This window comes from Nicotiana tabacum, chromosome 19 (genome assembly GCF_000715075.1).
Source record: "Nicotiana tabacum cultivar K326 chromosome 19, ASM71507v2, whole genome shotgun sequence".
Taxonomy (NCBI): domain Eukaryota; kingdom Viridiplantae; phylum Streptophyta; class Magnoliopsida; order Solanales; family Solanaceae; genus Nicotiana; species Nicotiana tabacum.
Genome location: NC_134098.1, coordinates 5,036,531 through 5,051,198, shown reverse-complemented (window position 1 = coordinate 5,051,198; position 14,668 = coordinate 5,036,531).

The following is a 14,668-nucleotide window of genomic DNA, read 5'->3' as shown; positions in this document are numbered from 1 at the left end:
TGGGAGACGGTGTCGGTCTCCGGTGGGTTGGTTTGAGCCGGGTGAGGTTAGACTATTGGGTACTGACTTGGTTCAGGATGCTTTAGAGAAGGTCAAAGCAATTCAGGAACGGCTTCGCACGGCACAGTCTAGACAGAAGAGTTATGCCGACAAGAAGGTTCGTGATGTTGTTCACATGGTTGGGGAGAAGGTTCTGCTCAAGATTTCACCCATGAAGGGTGTGTTGAGGTTCGGGAAGAAAGGCAAGTTGAGCCCTCAGTATATTGGGCCTTTTGAAATACTTAAGAAAATTGGAGAGGTGGCTTATGAACTTGCTTTGCCACCTAATCTATCAAGTGTTCATCCAGTGTTCCATGTATCCAATGCTCTGAAAGTATGTCGGGGATCCGTCTCACGTTTTGGATTTCAGTACAGTACAACTGGATGGTAATTTGACTTATGATGTAGAGCTATTGGCTATTTTAAACCGGCAGGTTCAAAAGCTGAGGTCAAAGAGCATAGCATCAGTGAAGGTATAGTGGAGAGGCCAGCCATTTGGAGAAGCTACTTGGGAGGTTGGGCAGGAGATGTGGAGAAAATATCCACACTTATTTGAGACTCCAGGTATTATTCTAAGCCCGTTCAAGGACGAACGTTTGTTTAAGAGGGGGAGAATGTAACGACCCAGCCGGTCATTTTGAATATTATAACCATGTTCCCCCATTTACTGCTCAATTTATACCTTACAATTAATTTATGGCTTATCGAGTTAGTTGGTTCGGGTCTGGGAGGAATTCAGAGTGAAATGAGACACTTAGTCTCATAATTGAAAATTTAAGTTTAAAAAGTTGACCGGATATGGACCTATGTGTAAACGACCTCAGATTCAAATTCTGACAATTCCAATAGCTCTGTATGGTGATTTTAGACTTAGGAGCGTGTCCGAAAAATTATTTGGAGGTCCGTAGTAGAATTAGGCTTGAAATACCGAAAGTTAAATTTTTTGGGGGAAGTTTGACCTGGGGGGGGGGGTTTTTTATATCGGAGTCGGAATCCGATTCTAAAAATTGGAATACCTCCGTTATGTCATTTATGACTTATGTGCAAAATTTGAGGTCAATCGGACGTGATTTGATAGGTTTCGACATTGTTTATAGAAATAAAAAGTTTCAAAGTTCATTAGGCTTGAATCTACGTGTGATTCATATTTTTAGTGTTGTTGGATGTGATTTAAAGACTCGACTAAGTTCGTATGGTATTTTAGGACTTGTTGGTATATTTGGTTGAGGTCCCGAAGGCCTCGGGTGAGTTTCGGATGGTTAACGAATCAAAAAGTGGACTAAAATAGCTGTTGTAATTTCCTTATGCTGGAAATTTCTTCTGCTAGAATCGAGCACAGAAATTGAGGATCTGGATCGAAGCCACGATCGAGCCCAGGGTCGAGGGCCACGATCGGAGGCAGGGTGGAGGATCAGGATTGAAGCCACGATCGAGGGACACGATCGAAGGCAGGGTCGAAGACATGATCGAAGGCCATGGCCGAGGGGCATGATCGAGATCCAGGATCGAGCACCTTGATCGAAGGCCAAGATCGAGACAGAACTGAGACTGTCTGGGCAGAATTATAAAAATAGGGACTTCGTCCCATTCGCTATTTTTGAATAATTGGAGCTTGAGGAGAGGCGAGTTTTGATAGATTTTCAAGGAAACTTGAGGTAAGTCCTTTGTGATCATTTCTAATATATAATATTGATTTATCATCGAATAATCCGACCAGATTTTATGTGTTTTGAGTTGTAAATCGGAGATTTGAACTTAGAAATTTGGAAATAAGATTTGTAGATTTGAGGGTCGAGTTGAGGTCGGAATTTGATAAAATTGGCATGGGTAGGCTCGTGGTTGAATGGGCTTTCGGATGTCGGGTTCCGAGACGTGTGCCCCACGGGCGAATTTTGAGCTAAATTTCGGATTTTATGAAAAATTAGTATTTCTTATGGAATTAATTTCAATAAATTTTATTGACTGAAACGAATTATTTGTGACTAGATTCGAAGCATTCAGAGGTTGATTTGCGAGGCAAAGGCATAGCAGAGTGAAAAACTTCACGCTCTGAGGTAAGTAACAGTTTTAAATCTGGTCTTGAGGGTGTGAAACCCCGGACTTTGTGTCATGTGATTATTTTGGAGGTGACATACATGCTAGGTGACGGGCGTGTGGGCGTGCACCGAAGGGATTGTGACTTGGTCTGTTCCGTGAAACTGGAAAGTTGAATAACGTGTTGTTAGCTATATGCTCTCTATGTGTTGAAGAAATTTGACTGTAAATCATGTTAGAAATCATGCTTAGGCTATGTGATCGTACTGTTGGGACCCATAAAGGTCACGTACTTATTGGATTATTTGCAAATTGTTATCTTGTGCTCGGTCATGATTTTATTTGCGTATCATACCTCAGTCTTTCTTGATATTTGTTGATGCATTATGTTATCATTGTTTGGGTTGATCTTTGTGATTTCTGAGAGCCCAAGAGACTAGAGAGGTTGAGGACTAAGTAAGGCCGAGGGCCTGTCGGTGAGGTAAGGATATTATGGCACATGAGTTATCCGTGCAGGATATTTTAGCACGTGAGTTGTCCGTGCATCACGCGAGTTGTCCATATAAATTATGGCGCTTGGGCTTTAGGAGCCCCTCCGGAGTCTGTACACACCCCCCGTGAGCGCGGGTACCCATTGAGTATGAGTGTTGAGGGCTGAAAGACGAATGGTTGAGCTGTTGTGACGAGTTGAGTGATTGTTGCCCTAAGAGGTTGTACTTGCTTTTCATGTGTTGTTGCACTTAGTTTCTATCTGTCATTGTTGTGAAATACTCTAAAAGATTTTATATCCGGACACGAACTTAAACTGTATAAAACAGATTTGACTTAAACTGTTGGATTTGAAAGTATGTCTATTCTTTGCTGGAATTACTGGAAGTGAACTATAACTTTGTAGCTCGTCATTATCTTCAGTTCCTTAGTTACTATTGTTACTTGATGAGTTGGTTGTACTCATACTATACCCTGCACTTCGTGTGCAGATCCAGGTATTTCCGGATATATCGGGCATTGATCATTTTGCGCAGTTGATTTTCAGGAGATTTTGAGGTAGCTGCCGTGTTTCGCAGACCTTGTTTCTCCTTCTCTATCTCCTTGTTTACTGTATTTGGTCTCAGACTATTATAGACCGTATTTTCTAGACTTGTATTCATATTAGATGCTCATGTACTCAGTGACACCAGGTTTTGGGGAGTGTTCGTGTCAATATTTGTGAAATTTTGTATTGTATTAAATTATTGTATTTTCAAACTTAAGAGAAATTGTAGTTTATTGAGATTATGACTTGCCTAGTAACGAGATAGGCGCCATCACGACAGGTTAGGATTTTGGGTCGTAACAATGCCATGGTGTGACTCCGAAACCCAAATAGTATTTAATTAGACTCAACCAAACTATGGTGAAAAAAAATAGGAAACAAAAATAGGTATAACGCATTAATTAAATGCGTCATGTCTATATTTTTTAACGGGCAACGTTAACGTCCATCTCCCTCTTTCTTTCTTTTTGAAGTACACATAATACATGAAAAACAGATAAAGAGAATTTAATGTACCAAAAGAGCAACAGAGTGTTGGGTGGTGCAATGGTTGAATGCTAGAATTAAAGCTGAATTTGGCTTCGAGACTCGAGGTTCGATTCCTTCCACCAACATTTTTTTTAAAAAGAAAGATATTAAAAAATAAAAAAAATTCAAGCAATAGATTAAATTGTATATATTATTCTCTTACGGAAATTTTAACTATAAAATAAAATTCATAATTCTAAATTGAAAATAAAAAGAGAAAAATAATAATTTTGTTTTAAATTTTAAAAAAAAATAAATCAAGCAATAGATTAAGCTGTATATAATATTCTCTTATGAAAGTTTTAACTATAAAATAAAACTCATAATTTTAATTTGAAAATAAAAAGAGAAAAGTAATAATTTTGTTTTGCATATAATACAAAATAACAACTATTAAAAATATAAGTAGATTTTTTTAACGAAATAATAAAAGGCTTCTCTTTTTATTTTTTTTTACATTGAATGAATTCAAAAATCATAATTTTTTAATAAATATTAAATTATTTTAATTACATTGAAAAGTAATTATAAATATTAAAGTATTTATATCTAAATACTTTAACCAAATAATGAAAAGAAATAAAAAACTAAAAAGAAATATAAAAACAAAATTTTGTTGGTGGCATAAATCAAACCTTGGACCTCAAGGCCAGAACAAGCTTTAATTCTAGCCTTTAAGCTTTGCACCACCCAGTACATTAAATCCCATTTATCTGTTTTTCATGCTCAATGTGTATTTCAAAAAGAAAGAAAGAGGGAGATGGACGTTAACGCCGTCCGTTAAAAAAATAGATATAACACATTTAATTAATGCGTTATACCTATTTTTGTTCCCCATTTATTTTTCACCATAATTTGATCGTTTGAGTCTAATTAGATACTATTTGGGTTCTGGACTCTTGTTAGGACCCGATTCTTTGTCAATCGGACGTGGCGCGGTTATGGCAAGGATTGGGGCGTGATGGCCTTGCTGTTGGCCTATGCGGGAGCAAAACGATCATGCGGGATAATGGACGAAAAATATTGTCATGAGAACAAGTATTGGCCAAGGTCTTGAGACAGGCAAGACGGGCTTGGCAAAGGCTTGATGAGGCAGTGCGGGCAAGTTTGGGCGGCATGAAGCGGCATGCGCGCCAAAGGCAAAGGTACGGGCAGTTCAAGTTGTGGGAGCGCCAAGTACAAGCTAAGCTAAATCGCGGAGGCACGGAATAATGGCAAAGGGTTTCAATAGCTAAGGCAAAGCTATGTGAGACAAAAGACAAGCAATAGCACGGATGAAACAAGTGTTGACAAAGACAAAGCAGAAATGCGGCTAAGGCAATATGCGGCCGACATGCGTCGGGCGTGTGCGGTAAAATCATGGACAGCAGGTTGCGGACGAGACATTGGCGCGGAGCAATGTCAGAATCAGCCAAGGCTGGGCGCAATGCCAGACTTGGAGCATGCAATAGCTGACCAAGAAAAAGGGCACATGTAGTGCACATGCCAAAGCAGTGGGCCGTTGTATTTTTGTAATGACTTGTATCCATGTCTGTTTAATGCTTGTAGCTAATGTCATTTCGTGTAAGATAATGGTCTATGTAGTTGGGGGATGTCAACTACAAGATAGGATCAGATTTAGTAATGATGTGTGTAACGGCTTGGTTCAGTGGGAAGTGGGACTAGTGCTCCACCAGTGGGCTAAGTGCTCCACCAGAAGAGCTGAGTGTTCCACTATGAAGGCTGAGTGCTCCACAAACAGAAATAAGTGCTGGAGAGGGCCATTTCGTGGGCAAGTACCCCATTAAATGATTAAGTGCTTATCAGTGCTTTAACTGGGCAAAGCACAATGACGGAATTGCCCCTTTGCCTTAATATCTGCCAGTGGAAGCCCCTATATCTATATATATGGGGGCATTTCGTGAAGAAAAGGGCATCAAGACCATGAGGGTCTTGCATCAGAGATCTAGACCATGAGGGTCTCAGATCAAAGACGAAAATCAAGACTGTAAGAGTCTTGTGCAGAAGGAGAGGGTCTTCAACTGAAGAAGAGGGTCCCCGAGACGAAGACGAAGATGAAGTGGTACTAAGGCTGGGCATGGGCAGGTCTTAGTGTGTCATGATCGGCTTGTGATCTTGACTAAGTGGGCTATGAACGACTTGTGTTCATAGCAAAGAGACGAAAACAGGTTAGGAAGGTGATTCTTTCTAAGTGTTTCAAAACGGGGGCTAAGGCTAGGCTTTGGGCAGGTCTTAGTGTGCAAAGATCGACTTGTGATCTTTGCAAAGTCGGAAAACAAGAGAGAAACGTGAGGGTTTCTAAGTGTTTTCAAAAGTGGGCTAGGGCTTGGCATGGGCAGGTCTTAGTAGTTATGAACGACTTGTGTTCATAGCAAAATGGGAACCAAGAGGGAAACGTGAGGGTTTCTAAGTGTTTCCGAAAGTGGGCTAAGGCTGGAGCATTGGCAGGTCTTAGTGACAAGATCTATTTGTGATCTTGGCCGGACGAAGTGGGCTGTGAACGGATTGTGTTCATGGCAAAGAGAGGTCCTTTGTATGTTTTGTTATTAATACAAAGGTTGGATTTTTCCCGTAAATGTTGGTGTTCTCTTTATGTTGCTGCCGAAGTTTGTGGGAAGCCAAACTTGATGAAAAGTTGGCTAAGTGTTGGAAAAGGCTGAGTAACTTGAGTGTCAGGTTGCTGCCGTGCGGTGTCAAGTCGGGCGCGAGTTAATGCCAGTCACCTTAAAATAGAACATGCCATGTTGTTTCCTAGCAAATTTTAAGTTGCAATTTTAAAATTAATACTCTATTATTTATAGATCCGAAGACAACTACAGTTTTGACAATTTAAAAAATGACATATAATTACGAAATTAAAAAATATATTAAAATCGAGAATAGTAATTGAGAAGAGAAACATATTGTTGAGAATTTAGATAGTAAGTAAATTCTCAACATTATGTTTCTCTTTTCAATAGTTCTTAAAGATCAAGGTTTCATGATTATTGGATTTTTTTGACTTAGTATGTTTATACTATTAACAAAACAAAGCCAAAATAATTGGATGGTTTGGAGAAATAAAATATATTCCAATCAGTAGTTAAAGATGAAAATAGAAAGGAGTACATTTTTTGTCATCTATAACGTTCAAAAACTCTTACAGGGAAAATGATCAAACTACTCCACCTTTTGTGACGCAAAATCCCAATATGAAATAGAAGATGGATGTGAGTATATATGGCTTAACAGAGGTTCAAGGGTCGATTAGAATAATTTCAATGGCAATATGATGCACTAAACTCTCGTTATGCATGAATTAGAAAAATACACAATTCAAGAATTATAATTCCTCTGAAAAATTAAGCCCAATTTTGAGTTTTTTTATGTTGATAAGACATCAGATCATCCAACGCACTGTCGTTTGTGGGATTTGCTTTAAGTCTTTTTCTTTAAATCTCATGATTGGCAAGTGAACTGAGAGAATTGATCAAAATTCACTAGTAATAAATGTTTTCATTTTTTGAATGTGAAAAAGTTAGAAAAAGAAAAAGAATTAAATGTTTTTACTTAATTTCTATCAACTTTTCCTTGTAATACGTTGAATGACAATATGACTTATCAAAAACCTTAGAAGATATCACAATCATGAACTTTATTGCATTTAGACTACCGCTTTAGAAAACTCTTGTTTAATTTTATTTAATTAAATTTGTGAATGTCTCGATTTGTAATAACCTAAATCTTCCAAACCTCGTTATTTTATTTCAATATTTATGGGAATTTGGTAAAGTCCTATTTCATCATTTTATAAGAGAATAAACTCAAGGTTTATGTATGTCACATGTTAAGTCCAATTTTGAAGTCTTTGTGTTGATAAGAGATCAACCACCCAACGCATTGTCGGGAAGAATTTATAGATCATAATACACTTAGTAATAGATATTTTTATTTTTTGAATGTGGAAAATTTCAAAAAAGAAAGAAAAAAGATATGAGTGCTTCTACTTAATTTCTATTAATTTTTTCATGTAATACGTTGAATGACAAAATGAGTAATTGAGAACTCACAAGTAATTTCCTAGAAGGAATCACATTCATGAACTGCACTGTTTTTATACTACTTTTGTAAGTTCTTGTATAATTTTATTGATTAAATTTATGGATGTTTCCATTTGTAATTGCCTAAAATTTCTAAACTTCGTTATTTTATTTCAAAATTTAACAAAGGGAAAGTGCTAAAGTCTTATTTCATCACTTTACAAGAGAATAAATTCAAGGTTTATGTAGCACATTTAAATTCAATTTTGAGGTCTTTGTGTTGATAAGAGATCACACCATCTAACACATTGTAGGGTACAGTTTATAGATCATAATTCACTTAGTAAAAACATGACGAAGTAGCGTCTCGTGGCACCGGATTGGGCAAGGTGCAAAATACACCTAAGAGACATGAAGCATACCATCAAGAACTTTATGCCTACCTTTTGTGCTATGCTTTTTCTTTAAATAACCGGTGGTGTTTGAGGCAATTTGTATGCACCTCGATTATTCTATAGAATACCTATTATATCTCACCAGTATAGGGTTATGCTTTAGTAATGGATCAAAATGATCGGGCGAACGACTTAATTTGGAAGGCTAGTAATATCACTCATCTTGTTATATCAGCATTTATGTCTTTCCAAGAACAACTTCTGCAGAAATTCTTCCAGTTAAGAATTCAAACAATATTACTTCGTAACTTTATGAGTAACACCATACTTGCTAAGTAAAGTGTCAAAATCCTTGTTGCAAAAATGCGACCCCCCATCGCTTATGATAGCCAGTGGAGTACCAAACCATGTGAAAATATTCTTCTTCAAGAACGCCACCACACTTCTCGCTTCATTGTTGGGTAGAGCAATGGCCTCAACCCACTTAGACACATAATCAACCACGACCAAGATGTAGGTGTTTCCCCAAGAACTCGCAAAAGGACCCACGAAGTCAATACCCCACACATCAAAGATATCAATCTCCAAAATGGTAGTGAGAGGCATTTCATTCTTCTTCGAGATTCCACCGGCCCGTTGACATTCATCACATATTTTCACCACATCACTTGCATCTTTATAAGAGTGGGCCAATAGAAACTGCAACTTAGCACTTTGGCCGCCGTTCTTGCTCTACCATGGTGACCACCATATGGAGAAGAATGACAAGCCCCAAGAATATCACTTTGCTCTTCTTCCGGCACACAACTTCTCAAAAAAAATGTTATTATAACGGCTAAGTTATTACTGTTGATCAGAAGCAATTTAGCATTACTAGAGTTTAAATTTTGGATCCGCCTCTGCTGTTACACTGTCATTTTGTGATCTCTAGACTATAATAGTGTCACGATCCGAAATTCTCACCTTCGGGACCGTAATGGCGCCTAACATTTCACTTGCTAGGCAAGCCAACGTTAGAATATAATTAGCCAGTTTAACAAAATTTTGAATTTATTAATAACAAGAAAACAAATACGGAAATAAAGTTTGAATTAAAGCGAATAATCCACAATAATCGCGATATCTAAATATCATCCCAGAACTGGAGTCATAAGTGCACGAGTTACTAAGATAATACAAATAAAGGTCTGAATAAAATTCAAGTTGTTTGAAATATAATACACATCTGAGATGAGATAGAAGGGGACTTCAGAACTGCGAACGCTGTGCAGTTATACCTCAAGTCTCCACTGGTAGTTTTATCCCGCATATCTACTCCAAAATCTGCACAAGAAGTGAAGAGTGCAGTATCAGTACAACCGATCTCATGTACTGATAAGTGCTGAGCTTAACCTCGATGAAATAGTGACGAGACTATGATAAGACACGCACGTAAACAACCTGTACAAGTATATATTCAAATACAAAGTAACAATAATATAATAAATAATAATTTATAAATTGGGATAGAATATGCGAAGAGGGATGATATAATAATTTCAGCACGAGGTGTATCACTTAGAAATCAATTAATTCATCAACAATAAAATGAGCGAATGATAATATAAAAATGGCACGACACCACCCTTCGTGCTTTTACTCTCATTTGGCACGGCATCACTCTTCGTGCTTTTACTCTCATTTGGCACGACAACACCCTTCGTGCTTTTACACTCACAAATGGCATGACAACACCCTCCGTACTTTTACACTTTTCCTTACCATGACAATGATATTATAATTAATAAAAATGATACGGTAACACCCTTCGTGCTTTTACACTCTTTCTTACCATTAAAATAATAAAATAAATTTAAAAGAGTATTTAAATGTGGGGATATACACTTATCAATCGATTCAATACCATAATACCGACCTCACCTTCCAAAATATTCAACAATAATTAAATAAATAATAATTTCATAAATAATGATCAACTAATCAACAATAAATTTAAGTAGGAATATCTTTAATTAAATAGACAATTATTCACAATAAACAAATTTCACTCACATGCTTTGACTCAACCACAATACATAAGTACTCGTTACTTCACATATACGTTATACCCGTACATTTAATCGTGTAGAAAATAGATAAATAAGTCTTACTCCCTCAAGTCAAGTTAACTACGATATTTACCTCGCTTTGCAACCAAATTCAAAAATTCAATAAACCGTTGTCTGGAAAATTCGTGTCCGAAATGCTCAAATCTAGTCATAAACAATTCAATATACTTAATATAAATCGCAGGAATTAATTCCATATGAATTTACTAATTTTACGTATTAAAATCAAGAATTCATCTAAATAATTATCAGTAGGACCCACGTCTCGAATCTCGAAAAAACTTACGAAATCCGAACATCCGTTCCGATATGAGTCAAACGATACAAAAATTATCAAATTCTGATGTCAAATGAACCTTCAAATCTTAAATTTTTGTTTTTGGAAAGTTTTACAAAAATTCTAATTTCTTCCATATAAATCCGAAATAAAGGATGAATATAGATATGGATTTATGAAATATAATCACTTTGGTTATAGAATACTTACCCAATTCAAAATCGTGAAAAACTAGTTCAAATCGCCCAAAAACTGAGGTTTTAAAACCCAAACGAAATGAAGAAAAATAGCCATTTTCGACCCCTTAAGGTTCTGCCCAGTCTCGCAGATGCGGTCAAGAGGTCGCACCTGCAACCCCCTCGCCTGCGGAAAAGTGGGCGCATTTGCGAGCTAGGCCACTTCTGTGGAAAGCCAAGCGCCGATGCGACTCCGCATCTGCGGAAAAAATCACGCACCTGCGAGCACCGCCCCCTTCACGTCTGGTCGCTTATGCGATGGCTGGTGCACGCATGCGGCTTCGTACCTGTGATCAAACCTCCGCAGGTGCGAAAATACCAGAAGAAAAATTTCCAACAATGGTCTTAAGTCCAAATTTTGATATATTAACTATCCGAAACTCGCCCGAGGCCCTCGGGACCTCAACCCAAATATACCAACAGTCCTAAAATATCATACGAACTTGCTCGTGCGATCAAATCGCCAAAATAATACCTAGAACTACGAATCGGACACCAAATCAAAGGAGATTTTCAAGAAAACTTTAAAACTTCTATTTTCACAATTGAACGTCTGAATCACGTCAATTCAACTATGTTTCTCACCAAATTCGACAGACAAATTATAAATATTATAATGGACCTGTACCGGACTCTGAAATCAAAATACGGACATTGTGTCAATAAATCCAACATCAGTAAATTCTTAAAATCATTAAACTTTTAAACTATTAATTTTTTATCAAAATTTCATATCTCGGGTTAGAAACCTCAGAATTCGATTTCGGGCATACGCCCAAGTCCCAATCACGATACGGGCCTATCGAAACTATCAAAATACTACTCCGAGTCTGTTTGCTCAAAATGTTGACCAAAGTCAACTCAGTTGAGTTTTAAAGCTCTATTTCATATTTTAATGTATTTTTCACATAAAACTTTCCGAAAATTATACGGATTGTGCACGCAAATAAAGGAATAATAAAAGTGCTTTTCGAGGTCTTAGAACACAAAATTAATAATTAAATTTAAAGATGATCTTTTGGGTCATCACATTCTCCACCTCTAAAACAAATGTTCATCCTAGAACGGAATTAGAAAATTACTTGAGCTGGTGAAAATGTGTGGATATTTACTTCGCATATCCGACTCAGACTCCCAGGTAGATGCTTTTACCGTCTGACCTCTCCATTGCACTCGGACTGATGGATAATTCTTATACCTCAACTGTCAGACCTGCCGGTACCAACTCCTCTTCATAAGTCAAATCTTTGTCCAATTAGACTGAGCTGAAATCTAAAACATGGGACAGATCACTATGATATTTTCGGAGCATAGACACATGGAACACCGGATGAACTGCTGATAAACTAGGTGGTAGTGCAAGCTTGTAGGCTACTTCACCCACCCTTTCAAGAATTTTAAAGGGTCCAATATACCTATGGCTCAACTTGCCCTTCTTTCCGAATCTCATTACACCCATCATAGGTGAAACCCAGAGCAATACTCTCTCTCCAACCATGAATGCAATGTCATGAACTTTACGGTCGACATAACTCTTTTGCCTAGACTGAGCTGTGTGAAGTCGATCCTGAATGATTTTGACCTTATCCAAGGCATCCTGCACCAAATCGGTGCCCAGCAACCGAGCCTCTCCCGGTTCAAACCATCCAATTGGCAAACAACACCGTCTTCCGTATAATGCCTCATATGAAGCCATCTAAATGCTCAATTGGTAGTTATTATTATAAGAAAACTCTGCAAGTGGTAAGAACTGATCCCAATGACCTCCAAAGTCTATCACACAAGCGCGAAGCATATCTTCCAATATTTGAATAGAGCGCTCTGACTGTCCATCTGTCTGTGGATGAAATGTTGTACTCAACTCAACCCGCGTGCCTAACTCACATTGTACAACCCTCCAGAAGTGCGAGGTAAACTACATACCTCAGTTTGAAATAATAGACACGGTCACACCGTGAAGGAGGACAATCTCATGAATGTAAATTTCAGCTAACCGGTTTGAAGAATAGGTAACTGCCACTGGAATGAAATGTGCTGACTTGGTCAACCTGTCCACAATGACCCAAACTGTGTAGAATTTTCTCTGAGTCTGTGGAAGCCCAACAATAAAATCCATAGTTATACGCTCACACTTCCACTCAGAAATTTCTAACTTCTGAAGCAAACCACCATGTCTCTGAATAAAATTCAAGTTGTTTGAAATATAATACACGTTTGAGATGAGATAGAAGGGGACTTCAGAATTGCGAACACTGTGCAGTTATACCTCAAGTCTCCACTGGTAGTTGTATCCCGCAAATCTATTGTATGCCGCTGGGACCAACTCTGAAATCTGCACACGAAGTGCAGAGTGCAGTATCAGTACAACCGACCCAATGTACTGGTAAGTGCCGAGCCTAACCTCGACGAAGTAGTGATCAGGATATGACAAGACACACACGTAAACAACATGTACAAGTATATATACAAATACAAAGTAACAATAATACAATAAATAATAATTTATAAATTGGGAGGGAACATGTGGAGAGGGATGATATAATAATTTCAGCATGAGGTGTATCACTTAGCAGTCAATTAATTCATCAACAATAAAATGAGCGAATGATAATATAAAAGTGGCACGACACCACTCTTCGTGTTTTTACTCTCATTTGGCACGGCATCACCCTTCGTGCTTTTACTCTCATTTGGCACTGCAACACCATTCGTACTTTTACTCTCATTTGGCACGGCAACACCCTTCGTGCTTTTACAATCTTCCTTATCATTAAAATAATAAAATAAATTTGGAAGAGTATTTAAATGTGGGGATATACACTTATCAATGAATTCAATACCATAATACCGACCTCACCTTCCAAAATATTCAACAATAATTAAATAAATAATAATTTCACAAATAATGATCAACTAATCAACAATAAACTTAAGTAGGAATATCTTTAATTAAATAGATAATTATTCACAATAAATAAATTTCACTCGCATGCTTTGACTCAACCACAATACATAAGTACTCGTTACCTCACATATACGTTGTACCCGTACATTTAATCATGTAGAAAATAGATAAATAAGTCTTACTCCCTCAAGTCAAGTTAACTATGACACTTACCTCGCTTTGCAACCAAATTCAAGAATCCAATAAACCTTTGCCTCGTGAATTCGTGTCCGAAATCCTCAAATATAGTAATAAATAATTCAATATACTTAATACAAATCGTAGAAATTAATTCCATATGAATTTATTAATTTTTCGGATTAAAACCCAAAATTCATCTAAAAATTATTAGTGGGACCTACGTCTCGAATTTCGAAAAAACTTAAGAAATCCGAACACTCGTTCCGAGACGAGTCCAACCATACAGAAATTATCAAATTCAGATGTCAAATGAACCTTCAAATCTTAAATTTTCGTTTTTGAAAAGTTTTACAAAAATTCCAATTTCTTACATCTAAATCCGAAATAAAGGATGAATATAGACATGAATTTATGAAATATAATCACGTTTGGTTCATTTGAAAGTCGTGAAAACTCCTTCAAATTTCCCAAAAACTGAGGTTACCACTTAAGGTTTTGCCCAGTCTCGCAGATGCGGTCAAGAGGTCACGTGCGACCTCCGCGCCTGCAGAAAAGTGGACGCATTTGCGATCTAGGTCGCTTCTGCGGAAAGACAAGCGCAAATGCGACTCCGCATCTGCGGAAAAAATCATGCACCTGTGAGCACTGCCCCCTTCACGTCTGGTCTCTTATGCGATGGTTGGTTCGCGCATGCGGCTTCGCACTTGCGATCAGACCTCCGCAGGTGCGAAAATACCAGAAGCAAAATTTCCAGCAGTGTTCTTAAGTCCAAATTTTGATTTGTTAACCATCCGAAACTCGTCTGAGGCCTCCGGAACCTCAACCCAAATATACCAACAAAGTCCTAAAATATCATACGAACTTGCTCGCGTGATCAAATTGCCAAAATAATACCTAGAACTACGAATCAG